This window comes from Diadema setosum, chromosome 6, assembly GCF_964275005.1.
Source record: "Diadema setosum chromosome 6, eeDiaSeto1, whole genome shotgun sequence".
In the NCBI taxonomy this organism is placed as follows: Eukaryota; Metazoa; Echinodermata; class Echinoidea; order Diadematoida; family Diadematidae; genus Diadema; species Diadema setosum.
Window position 1 is genome coordinate 36,612,557 of NC_092690.1, and position 14,508 is coordinate 36,627,064.

Here is a 14,508-nt window from a genome sequence, read left to right on the forward strand (position 1 = left end):
GCTACAGGGGGTTTCAGAACCCGCTTTTTCCTTAGTATAAACGGGGTATGTTTTCTTTTCTAGGCCGTGCATAACCTCCGCAAAGGAACTATAGGTATGATGATAAGGAGAAAAAAAAACCAAAAAAAAAAAAACCACACACATACACCGGAAAGCTGGCTTGCTTAGACCAAAACGATGTTGGACAGGCTGCTGACGCTACTATATATATATATATATATATATATATATATATATAGTATGTCTTAAGCGGATTTTCGCAATGATAACTTCAAATGGAATTAAACTGTCTAAATGCTACTTCCGGGTCATAAAGTGTAACATTTTAGCTATATTTTTTCAGAAAATCCGATTTAATTTGGTTAAGTGGTCACAGAAAAATGTGAATCATTGTAAAGCATGTCATTGGTCTGATTCTACAAATGTTTGTTAACATAATGAACATAACTTGGGTAGGAAGGGATTCCTGACATTCTCTACAAAACTCCTCAAATCTCTTTGACCCCTGAAAGAAATCGGTATAGGGTTTCTGTAAGATGTGGGTAAAAAGTTTTAGTTTCATACCCTAAAATAGTATTTGCATTGATTTAGTTTTTTTTTTTTAAGTAATCATTGCACACTCAGTCCCGTTATAATTTTTTGAGACATACGGTATTTCTTTTTCTAGTCATGGTATGTTCGTGTGGGAATGGAAACCTCCTGGCGGTAATTAACAGTTTTTTTTTTTTGCGAGGAAGCTATGCTACATTATCTCTTGGAGAGAAAAACGAATATATAGAGTATTTCGTGTGTTATTGCCAAAATGTCGCATTGAGACATGGACCTATAATGAGATTACTGTTTGTATGTTAATCAAGGAATAACAGAAGAATATATGTTTATCGTCCGATGATAATTTTCTTTAACATCTTCACCCCCCCTCAAAGATAAATAAACGTACGGACTTTAAACAATATTGTTTAAAAAGAGGATAGGGAGAGCTGATCCTTTCTACTTCTTCCATTGTCATGTAATCTTTCGAAGCAGAGAAGAGCAACATTAATTTATGCATCCCTCCTCCACGTATAATCCTTACCGTACAGATTGCCAGAGAGAAAGCTGCACTGAATACACAATCGCCCTCGTCAGCTTGGTTGTTACATTCGTCTTCCTTGTGATACTCATCGTCGCACTGATTGTCTCTAGGGAAAGGAGAAAGTCTAACGGTATAATGAATTTCTTATTTTTCCTTTACATATCAGTTCAAAACAGCTTCCGAGCAATGCTTTATGGGGGGGGGGGGGGGGAGCGTAAAGGGTCAATCATACCCGCGCTTTAAAGGGACCATTTCGTCACGCTTGTTCATTTCAATTTGCTATAAATTGCGGACATTATTCTTCATCCAAATCATCATAAATTCAGAAACTTTATCCCCAGTATAACTAATTTATACTTGTTCACATGTAAAAATGTGGAAATCATCCGGAGGTCTCCTATAACGGAAAAAATTTTCTAGTTGAACCTTCGGGGAGGAATGGGATTTGCTGCCTCTCATTTTTTTTTTTTGTACTATTATTTTTTCTCCTCGTTTTTCTTTGCCTTTTTTTTATACCTCAAAGGTTAATTTTTTCATTTTTTTTTTTTGGGGGGGGGGGGGGGGTATGCAGCTAACGTGTACCATGTGATTTGCATGCAAATATTATTCACTCAAGCTATTCCTGCCTCTTGCAGTTTTACTTTGGGATCATTGTGAAATCAAACATTCAGTTTCTGACTTCAGAATCAATCAACGATAGCAGTGGTAAAAGAGAAAAAAAGTGGCCTTCGTGAACATACATTTTACGGAATGTTCATTGTTCCGAATTCGCAATCAAACTGCTCTACGCATGGAGGTGGCCCCTGCTTTTCCAATTTTAACAATTGAAGAGTTTGTTCGCAAAAACCGATCCATATTTGCCAAATGGAGATATTTACCATTAAAGGTCAAAAAAAATAAAGAGAATGATAAGAAAATTTTTGCTTCTTCTGACCATAACTTCAAAAATGTACCTTTATATGTAGTGACCAATATATCATTTAAAAGGTATTACTTTATACTTTATGACAGAGACAGTAATTCAAAATCTTCAAAAATAGACTTATCGGTTTTTGCGAACAAACGCTTCAATTATTTTCTCTCTCAAATCTTCAATCGAAGTGCATCCTATCGTATAGAGATTTCCCTCATTATATCTTTCTGTATGTACTCCATATTGCGTATTTAAAACAATTCACACAATTCCTGATATCCTGTTAAATCTTGTTACTTTTTGTACATTGCATTAAAAACGGAACGCAAATATAAATTAAAAACGGAACGCAAAAATAAATTAAAAACGGAACTGAACTGAAGCTAAATGTAATCATAACCATTCGATTCGGCAAGCCCTAATCCTGCATTATAGCGCCATCTCGTGTTCGTAATATCTGCAGTTGCACGCTTGATGACTGATACAATTTTGTAATTATCAGTAAACGGCACCAAAGGCCAGTTCAGTAGTGTTATTACAATATTTACGTAGATATAATTGTAATGATAAATATTTCTCATGATCATCTAGGGAATAAAACCGGGAATTTAGGCAGACTCATTATCTGTACAAGAAGTGGTCTGTATTATATCTTTAATCTTTTCCTAAAACATGGTATTACAATGAACAAGACCAAAAAATAAATCCCTAGTGACAAGGTTTCACTGCAATGGAAAAGGTGTAAACAAATTATAACTTTAAGAGTATTTCTGCAGTAGATGAAAAGAAATTACACTTGCAACTATTTTATTTTGACATTAAACAATATTTGATTTACCGGAAACACTGGGAGACCAAGGATCCATAATAAAAAATGAATTCATGGTGTTTTTCTTTTCGCCTCACTGCTACTCAAGCGGCACAAGCCTTTTTATTTTTTGTTCTTGGTAATCTCAACACAACGCTGTAAAGAGAAATGAAAATAATATGATTAAACTAAATGACGAATTTTTCCTTTGTACCCAAGGTTTCAAAATACAGGATCATTTGAAAAGAAATTTAGCTAGTTTTACAAGATATTTACCAGATGTAACTTCAATATTCAAAATATGGATTCTGCTTTTAATATGTACGCAAAGACCAAAGCGCACTCTTTTAACCATGAATACAGAGCCTGCATGACACATGGTCATACGATGTTAAGAGATGTAAAAGATATCTCCAATAATAGATTTTCCATTGATTGTACCGAATATCTGTGGACATAAACGCATAATCATCTGATACAAGCTATATAGAATCTTCCAGATATAAATATTTCTGCTTACTTCTTGTGTTTTCAATTAATCATCCATGTCGCTTACAAAATAACCAAATTGAATAATTTATTTTTGCCATATTTTCCCCTAATATCTTCAATAAACATCTAAACTGCAAACCTGATGTCGACCAAAGTGCCATCCTGTGAACGAGAACGACAGACATCCTCACAGGAGGGGAATGATGGACTGAGGATAACTACATCGCCTGTTATTGTCGAAGGAAAAGTATTAATGGTGAGTTTGTAAATAAAATGATTATCAAAGCTGAAGGTGACTTTGTTTCTTCAATACAAAAAGGTATCGCACAAAGGCGTATTAAAATTCAATACAGTGTCACTTGTGTCTTTAGTCACTGTTTTAACGCTGGAATGAGATTTAACCTTGCGGACTAGGCTAACTTTGGTTTAGTTCTGCAAACTGTGATTTAGACATGACAGATAAGTGATTATATTTTCAAACTTTAAGAATGCCTAAACTGGCGGGCGCGATTGATAGAAAACTGCTTGAATGATGTTAACAACAATTTACACAATTCATCAGAGAGAGAGAGAGAGAGAGAGAGAGTGTGTGTGTGTGTGTGTGTGTGTCTAAACATAAATTATGTGAGTCTTGAAAATAATGATTTTAAAGAACATAACTACTATCCATTTTCATTTTCTGCAGGATCTTCCTGAAGGGAATACTTCAACAGGTTACATGCCTCTGAAACTATTTTCCCGCCCGACATCTCCATTAAGACAAACTGAGTTCACTGTGGGAACAAGTGACACGAGGCCCATGGCTGACGACGAACAGACAGAAACCCATGTCTATGAACTTGCAAGTGATCATGCATATATCAACGAATCCCTTCCAACACAGCGGTCATTCCTAGATTATGTCAATGCAGATAACATGCCGGTTGTCTACGAAGAAGCCATTGGTTAAATCATAATTATTTTTTTTCTATCGATTACTCCCTCAAAAACGCATTCTTATCTCTCTGTAGCTTTTTTCTGTCTTTGTATATATCACATTACCCTAATTACACGCGGAAGGTAATTGTACGACAATAAAAAAACGAAAGGTAATTGGACCTCTGGTGTGCATTGGACATGAGTTTTCATTAGTTTATTTTCACGTGAGATACGTATTACTTTTTTTTTCTTTAGTCACGGGTGATTATCATTTTAGGAAGCCCGAATGCATTTGTGTTTTCATAGAAAAATATATCCTCCTACATTTTTTTAAATAATTATTATTACAAATATTTTATCAATATCATAAAGTTTATCATGTAGAATAACTTTTACTGAATTTTATAACGGTGAATTGTATATTGACGAGAACATCTCTTTCATCGAAAAGATATTACACAACAATGTGACAATAAAGATACATTTTGATTGTGATGCGTATGTTATGGACCTACGTCACGCAAACTTGACGTAAGTACCAGGGAAATCCCAAAAGTAAGTACCAAAAGAAATTGTACAAAAGCTAGATATGTAGCAAGTATGGTTTTAGAAAAACATTGAGAAAGCCGATGTAATATACTAGCTCTAAATGCTCGTGAAGCTTTATAAAAGCAACTAGGCCTATGTAAGTATCTATGCTGTACCACTATTAGGCTTGGGGGAAGCGTTTGTCAACATACTTACACTTGTCGAGATTTCGTCATGGGAGAAGTTTGTGGTCTGTTTAGCTCGGATTCTTTGCTGAGACTTAGAAGCTATACTCATTTAGCTCACAGTTCCTAATGGAACAGTGCTAGTCATCGACATGGATGGTACTGTATATGCACATATCTCATATCACCAACAGACACATTATGAGAAGAAGAATTTTTGTTTAACCTATAATTGACATTCTTTCCAAAAAAATGGAAATTAATGTTAAGCTAAGTTAACTAACGGCGTTAACATAAAAAGTAAATGCAGTAAACAACAAGCAGTATCTGAATGCCAATATTTTTTCCATTCAAGTGAAGCCTAACACCCGTCTTCTTTCCTCAAGTTTGAATGTCGTAAGTTGACTTTCATGTAATTATGAAGACATATCTTCTCAGGCCCTTGTCCGACATGCTCCAACCTTTGTAGATTAGCATCTGATCTTTTGTTAGTATACGAAGTCGAACTGTAACAAAATCAATGACTTCTTCTCACGTCCTCTATTTTTTTTTTTTGGTATAAGGTTTAGGATGCTTCATTTTTTCCTGATCCTGCAAATCAGACTACTTTAACATAACCAATAATGATAAAACATCCGATGAAATTGAGTATCTGAATATAAGAACGGCCCAAGTCCATGGAAGGCCATTTCGAGTAAACTTAAAGAAACTTCATATCATTTAACTCTGATGGGAAGGCAACATTGTATATACAAATTAGAAAATATATCATTAGGACAATTAACATTTACGTCAATTGTGGAGAGGCCATTTTGTGTGATGGACTTGGGTCGTTCTTTGATTCATATACATGATATTCTGCTATAGAGATGAGGGAAGGAAGGGCGCTATGATATGAATGTAAGAATGACCCAAGTCCTTCATTCTTACATTCATATAAGATTTAACTCATTAATTTCAGGCACTTCCGGGGGTAATTAAGGTTTATCATTTATACACAAGATGGGTCCATGCAAAGCTACAATTTCCCATGTCAACTGAATTTGGCCAAAAATTGGACTTGGGTCGTTCTTATATTCAGGTCTTCAATTGCGCTCAAAAGAAGTCGATTTATAAACGTGTATTTTTACGCGTTATTGAGGACTACAAAATGAAATTTTGATTCTCCGGAACCTATTCTTATTCTTACATCTGTGGAATATATTATCAAGTATGAAGTCGGAGGTCATAAAAGGAAGAAGAGTGAACGTAAAACCGACTGCAGTAGCATAACCTTTACAGATTTCTAATTTTCATTTTTGATATATTTTCTCATAATTATGGATGTTAGCAACTTTTTTATTAATTCAAAGTTTAGCATCAAATCTAAATATTCCAGTCGGCTCTCCAATGAGTTTCATTTACCTCTTTACGAAAGTTTTTATCAAAGCACACGTTTATCCATGTTTGCTAAAATTCAATTCAATTTAATTCCAGTATTATTTTCACTTTTTAACAGAATGCACAAAGTAATGCGCGTAATGTGATATGCATTTTCTTGGCATCACTGGAAATCACTGAATCATGAGATAAACATTTCCCACTCTATATACTCAGTAAAAAAAAAAGATTGAACTTTTCTCTGGTGCAATCTTATGATTCTACGGTATTAAAATAGCTTGTTGGCATACTTTGTTACCCTCTCGAATAATCTGCATTGTGACCTATATTTCTGGCCCGACGGCCCAAATACATTCATTGTAAAGAGTGTATGTGGAAGAAATTAGAACTGAGACGAACGCTTCACTCAAATGTTCACTTTAATCATCAAGCCTCCGACCTATCATAAACACCAAACAAAAGAAAAAGTATAAAAATATGTTGTAATTTCTAAATCTAAAACCTATGAGGATATCTGAATACAGGGGCATGTAGCTGTATTTCTTAATTAGCTACCTTTCATGTGATATTTAGTAGATATCAGTCAGTCACGCTTCAGTGAGTATAACCTAAAGGTAAAATGGTCACTTTTTTAAGTTCACAAGCTGAATTTCGTAACTACGGTTAGACGATATTTGAACAAATTTCAAATTTGCACCATATTAAAAGAAGGTAGGCAACATGAAACTTATAATGTGCTTCCTACCGTAACATATAACTTGTGGCCAAAATTTCACGGTTGAATGACCACGGGGTAAAAATTGTTAGTACACTGTACTGCGTTTGGACATGTTTCCCATGGTAAATCTTACCTTAAGAGCTCGAATTCATGTTTTGGAAATCTGATCATGATGTTTGCCAACAATATATGTCAATTCACGGTTGAATGAGCACATTATAAAACAAAAAAAAAATACCACATTATAAAGTGTGGAGTATTATATTGATTGAATTCCGCGCACTAAAAATCAACTAAACGGCATTTTTATCACTGTGGTTATGGCAGATATAAGTGTTTGTTTTTCAGTATTTCTATGAAATTCCTTTCAAAATTTTGCACCTCAATGAGCATGTGGGTGTGGAAAACACCATATATGCTGATTGATTAAAATTCAATAGAAACCTTTGGTTATTGAAGCATTCATCGATTCTGATCTTATTTGGATTAAAATCACACTGTACTACGCTTCAACGAGCACAGAGAGGAGCAATTACCCAAATTAAATTCTTATGACCTTGCTAATGGATATTGATTTGGCGTTAAGATCTTAATTCTTCAAGAGGAAAGAACAAGATCTTCAATTCGAAGAAATCTAAAAAATCAATCGCTAAATTAATAAAGTTTAGTGACGAAAAGAATATTTAAATGTTTAGTTTGATGTACTTTTATTGTATTACCTTTGTTACGTTAGAAGGGTAGACCTCGCAATGAGCAGAGAACCATTCTCGACTAGCACTTGTGCTAACTTTTGGTTCCCCCTTTAACAGCTTTATCTTCTGTTTTTGTTTTGTTCAGAACCTTTATCTATGCATATATGTCTATATTACATACTTATCCATTCTTTTTGCTTTTTCAGTGATGAATATCATAATGAAACTAAATCAACTACACCACATGTATTCTTATGTAAGATAGATATAAGTATGTAAAATATATGCATGCATAGCTGTAAGTACTTTGTATAATGTCATTGTATTCTCATAAAAAATGTTCATGTTATTGTATCTTATCCTATGTAATTTCATGTTAACATGTTATCATATTCGCATGTATATGTACAAATATGTTTTAATAAACTCAACTCAACCCTGCTCAACTCAATTCTTGGTGACGTCCTGAAGTCATGCATTAAATCATGGTAAAAATGAGCGTAATTAACTAATGAAAACGTGCCGAAGTTCACTTCTGTAAAATTCCACCGTTGTTGAAAATACATTCTTGCAGTAAAGGAGGTACAGGCTTTATATGTTTGATATCATGTCCACACTTTCATGCATGAGTGACAAAAGAATACATGCCCGGATCTTTGATAATATGATCACTTAACACGTTCAACACACATGACATGAACATATTCAGGTTTCTTATGTGTAGGCAATATGTCTGAATTTTTGCAGACTTTCTATGCGATAATTCTGACAATATCATGCAGAGTGGTTTGCATCTGCATTAACACATTACATATTAAACTCCTTTATAAACAATATGAATTTTTAAAATCTTAAGACTCCATTCGTTTAAAATTTCATCAAGAATAATCTGTCTCACACGAAATCGACACTTTCTTGCGATAATGCAAGAACAATTCACTTTTCTGTTTTCTTGAATTTTATGATTTTGATTTGTGAATGAAAGGGGGAGTATTACAAGGTATAGAAAACCACTGACTGAAGTAAGAGAATCTGACTACAAAATAACAGTATACATGCACTGTTTGAAATTCGTTTAAAAATTGAAATGTAAAGTTAGATGAAATTACAACATCGTTTTATTTTCTGAGGTCATTCAGTCAGCCCCACATGGTCATTGAAGCGTGTCTTCTTGCAGGAAATGCCACAGGATCACATCGGTCTTTAATAGACACAATGAAAGAAAAGAAAACAAAACAAAACATCAAAGCCCTTCTGACTGCTTAATTTCAATGTGATTTTTTTGTTTTGTTTCATAATGTGCTCATTCCATCGTGAATTGACCAATATTGTGTGCAAAAGTCGTTTTAAGCTTTCCAAACATAAATCCCATCTTTTGGAACAACAAATGAAGAACGGGAAATATGTCTTAACTGCCATTTTGCTCATTTTTACCCCGTGATCACCCAACCGTGAAAATTCATACAAGTCATATTGTTTGACAGGAAGCACATGAATTGTACGTTACACTCCTTTTTATGCTGGAAAATTGAAATTTGTTCCGATATCATCGAATCAAAGTTACGAAAAAAAAAAATAAATGACCATTAATTTTTCCCTTCAGGACGTGATCACTAAAGCGTGACCTGACGATATGCATTGAATTCCACATGAAAAGTAGCTTGGAAGTACAGCTACTTGTCACTTGGTTAGATTTCCTTAACGGTTCCTGATTCAGAAATTACAGCAATTTGTTTTAGGGGGAACTTATTTTTGTTTAGTGTTTACTTCATCAGGGTATGAGATACCAAGAGAACATAATCTCGGTCGATATTGCATGAAGTGCGTGATGTTGATGCAATATCATACAGTGCAATGTTATATAACATTCTAACAAATGGTGACATGAGTAATATTCCTTTTGAAATACAAGTATTACCTTTTTATATTGAATTATCGTGATACTTCAATACGAAAATGTTATCTAATATTATCTCTATAACAAAAATGTGTTGAGTATCACAATTATTAGTATAAAACGATTTTAAATTCTTGTGTCATTATTCCACAATACAGTGAATATATTCTATAATGACTGTAAACATATCATTATATGAAATGACTACATGTAAATTCGTCGGCGTTTTCACGAACTGACGCTATTTCGATTTTGGTCAAAATTTTCAAAATCGAGATATTGGTACCAAATGAAAGTGCTTTCAAAACTCTACCGAATCCCAAAATTTTAGATCACAAAATTAATTATTCTTAATTTTATCAAAGAAAGAAAAAAACGACGGTACTCGAAATATCGAGAAATTGAGAAAAAGGAGTTTCACGAACCGACGCACGAAAGATACGCCGGTTCGTAAAACCCGAATTGCTACGGTGAAGAGCAATGCGGGTTTCACGAACTGTCGCAGTTGCGTTACTTTGAGCTTTGTTCAACTTACTGGCCTAGAATTAGGTTTTGGCCCTAATCCAGATCTCAGAGTGAGAACCAAACCTTCTGAAAGATGAATGACGGCCTAAGCCAGCCCACTGTCCACGAGTGAAGTGAATGGTAAGCTATAATCCTATTAAAATCATGCTCAAAATAACAGTTTCAGTTGGACTACCATAACCATTAATTGCGGTAGTGTGTAGTCCCATGTATTCAATCGCGTGATGCTTATGAAGCCTAGTCTGTAAACGCCATACAATTTCAAATTAGATCCCAAATCATATTATTTATTGTTTCTTTTCAACTTATGTCGTTACTTCTGAGACTACTGAGTACTGTAGTCGTAACGTCTGTGTGCAAGACATGCAGATTGCAAGATTTCAAAGTCTCGAAGACACTATTTAAAGCCTTGACTTTTGACTTGAGTTGAAAATGAAATCATGAGATTGACATTTTTAAACAAAAAAAAAAGTCTAACAGTAAAACTCAAAGGAAGAATAAAGAATAAAGTTAGACATGTTAGACTTTTACTTTCAAGTCTAACTATTAAGTCTAAGTTAAGACTTTACTTGTAATACCGGTACCAGTTACTAAAACTAAGATCAGCTGAAGTCTAAGACCAAGTCAAATTAACACAGTTCAGAGCCATACCGGTACACGGTAGTCTAGCTCTAGATCTACATCTAGACTAGTGGTGATAGTAGGTAGAGTCCACCCATTTTTTCCCCCAATCCTTACTGTCCCATTCCTGAAAAAGTTACTGGTCAGTGTCCAACAGTGATTTTTCCTGGTCAGGGACCGTCGGACCAGTGCCAGTGTGCAGCGTTGGTGTAGATGTCATCTATGACAGTATGTGGTCTAGTGATACTACCTAAACACTACGAGTACTCTACAGGTTAGGTGGCTTTCCTGTACAGTGCAGTGTTAAAGTATACTTGTGAATTCAGCCCTAGTACCGTACTGTGTGTAGTGTATGTCTAACGTTAGTTCGAGTGGAGTACCTAAGCACAGCGGTGGGGCTTTTTTCCCCTAAAACTTGTGAATGTGGCCCAACCAAATGGCGTTTATATATTTACGCTTGATTGATAGTGATACAGTGGCGCTGTCGATTTCCACAGCAGCCATACATAATCTTTTGTCCTTTCTTCTTTCCTTATTTCCCTTTGTTCTTTCACACTTTTTATTCTTGGAATCGAAGGACTTCTAAGAAATGTCCCTCGACTGATTTAACCAGGACTCTTGAGTTCTGGTAAACCTAACCTAACCGAGTAACCGTTAACATTTGTTAGGCCTAACATAACAGTAACACTGACTTAGCCCTGTATTGACTTTGTCTTTTGGCCGACTTACTGAGATGGCGAGTCTAACTCTTTAACGTTAGTCTAAACGTAGTCGTTCGATCTGTCAGTGTCAGTGTCACCGGCTTTTGTATATAGTGCCATCTCTAACGTACGTTAACAAGTTGATGTTAGTTATCTATGTCAACTTACTGAGTCAGTAATAGTGGTACTGTCATCCTGTTGGATATCGCCGCAATATCATCCGTGACGTGTTAATTTCGTGTCACAAAGACAAAAGTTGCCAAGATCTAATAGTATTAGATGTCTAGATCTAGATGTAGTCTAGATCTATAATATAAATTTTGTGAACCACTGGTAACTTAAAAGTGAAAGGTCTAGACTTCACTTAGTCTATAATTAGACCAGACATTCATGAGGCAAAGGCCTATTTAGTAGATCTATTCTTATTCTATTTTAACGTCAATTCCTACTAACTCGCCACGTGTTATTTCTAAGGCCAAGGACTTCCAGGTTAGTGATTTTTTTTTTCATAAATACCAAACAGCAGACGTGTTTCATTTGCATTCTTGTGCAGACTTCATGAAAATATGTGCAGTATCAAAGAAATATGATGCACATGACAATGCCAGTGTTTTATAGGTGAATGGTTAATACCTTTAAAAGCTGAATGATAATGTAGAGTCTAGGTCTAATTAAGATGTTACAGTCTCTGATAAGAAACAGGTTTGATTGTCATAGACTGTTTCCCAAATGCAGGTACATGTAGTAATATTCAGCTATTTCAATGCAATGCCTTGTTTACAAATACATGTAGATTTATATTCATGTGAATGATGATTCAATTTCTACATGAGACATACCAAGTGCTAAACATAATATCTTGCATCAGTAAAATGTGTAAATGAAGAGACAATTTGAATATGCATCAAATACGAACAGCAGCATTTTTTGACATTCTTTGATCCTGCATAGGCCTACCATTTTGTTTTATGTTTAATATAAATAGAGCAAAATAATTTCAACTTCAGTTTTGTTGGCTGATTTTTTTTTCTTCTCAAAATTAAAGTTGTATCTTGTGCCATGATGTTTGATTTTAATCAAAAGTTCTTAATTTCTTTCTTTTCTTTCAGATGACTGGTGCCATGTAGTAGCGAAGAACTGGACTGTCTCAGAAAAGAAAAGGAAAAGTACAGGGTCGTGTATATCACCAACGGATGTGAATACAATGGTAATGTAGAGTCTAGGTCTTATTAAGATGTTAAAGTCTCTGATAATAAACAAGTTTGATTGTCGTAGACTCTTTCCCAGATGCAATTAGTAATATTCAGCTTTTTCAAAGCAATGCCTTGTTTACAAGGACATGCAGATTTATTCATGTGAATAATAATTTAAATTCTACATGAGACTTACTAAGTGCTAGACATAAGATCTTGCATCATTAAAATATGTAAAAGGCGAGACAATTTGAATATGCATCAAAAACAGCAGTATTTTTTTGACATTCTTTGATCCTGTATACCGTTTTGTTTTATGTTTAAATAAATAGAGCAAAATAATTTCAACTACAGTTTAGTTGGCTGATTTCTTTTTCTCAAAATGAAAGTTGTATCTTGTATCATGATGTTTGATTTTAATCGAAAGTTCTTAATTTCTGTCTTTTCTTTCAGATGACTGATGCCATGCAGTAGCGAAGAGCTGGACTGTTTCAGAGAAGAAGAAAAAAGTACAGCATCGTGCTGATCATCAAGGAATGTGAATACAATGGCTTAGGAAAGAAGACAATCTACAGATAGGATAGAAGGGAGAAATTGGGATGAAGGGCGACAACATAAGGACGGTATATCTACAGTGAAATGTGATTGTAAAGTGGAAACATGAAAGGAGATCCTAAGATTGAAGGTGAAAACAATGCATTCCATTCTGTGATGTCATAATTACAATTTTGCTACACTTTAATAACACTACAGAGAGACATTTATATCAAGGAAAGCTTCATGTGGATGTGGAACGTTAGATTTTTTTAAGTGTTCATTGGTATGTATTTCATGATAATAAATCTTGAAGGTTTTGTGTGGTAATCATAACCTTGTGATAAATCTTGATAGATTTCTAAGTGCACATTGGCAATATTTAGATGATGCTGTAATCAGATTAAGTTCTATTCTCCTTTATTCTTTTATTTATTATTTTGTTGTCTTCAACCCACTTTGAATGTGTCACGTATGATTCTTATAAACATGGGAACATGCACTCCATGTAAATGATAGGACTTTTCACAAATTGACATAATTATTCAACCATCACTAGACTGTTCTGTTATAAGATGTTCTTTATCTAACTAAAATTGTAAATTATGATACGTGTATGTTCCCATGCAAACTCACAACAAAATACAGAAATTTGAGTTCTTTTAATAATAATTCATTATGTCTCTAAATTCACGATTAAAGAAAGTGACTGCAATAAGGATGTCAAACATCGTATATTAAAATAATAGATTATTCATTTGTCTCCATCCGTAGTAACGCACGCAACTGCAGTGTGCAGTTTGTAGGCTGCTGTGAAAAAAAAATCACAGGCAGCCCAAGCAGGATTCGAACCCACGACCTCTGGATTACTAGACCAGCGTCATAACCACTAGACCACCAGAGTGCCCTGGCGCTACCTTTACACATGAATAATTAAGTATAGAAGGGCTTGGGGGCGCTTCGAAGTTTACTGCTCTTATTAAATATGTACATGTCATTTGCAACTCAACTAAAGATGATTAAACACACTGAAATTCTTACTTTAAATGATATTCATAATCTGTTTTTTTTTTTTCTTTAATAGCTTGGGATGTACACTTTATACACTGTATCGGTCTACATTTCGCCTACAATATGGAATTCTTTACTTCGAGACGTTTGTTTTTAACAAACAAAAAATTAAGAGTCCTTGAAAGGTGCTGTAAAACAGTGGTGTTTGTTTGTTTGTTTTTTGGTGGGGGGAGGGGGGAGGGGAGTCAAATTAGCCTTGGCCCCTCTCCACCGTCTTTTTTTTTTTTCCTTTAGCTGCATATTTTTTAGTCATCACA

At 34.6% G+C, this 14,508-nt stretch overlaps 1 long non-coding RNA gene across 1 annotated transcript; it reads left to right on the forward strand.

Annotated features, from left to right (window-relative positions):
* The first annotated feature begins 9,907 nt into the window (after positions 1–9,907).
* On the forward strand, positions 9,908–14,291 carry LOC140230172 (uncharacterized). Its single transcript, XR_011901363.1, has 3 exons — positions 9,908–10,251; positions 12,563–12,660; positions 13,100–14,291. It is a non-coding gene; the product is annotated as an uncharacterized lncRNA (long non-coding RNA).
* The last annotated feature ends 217 nt before the right edge of the window (positions 14,292–14,508 follow it).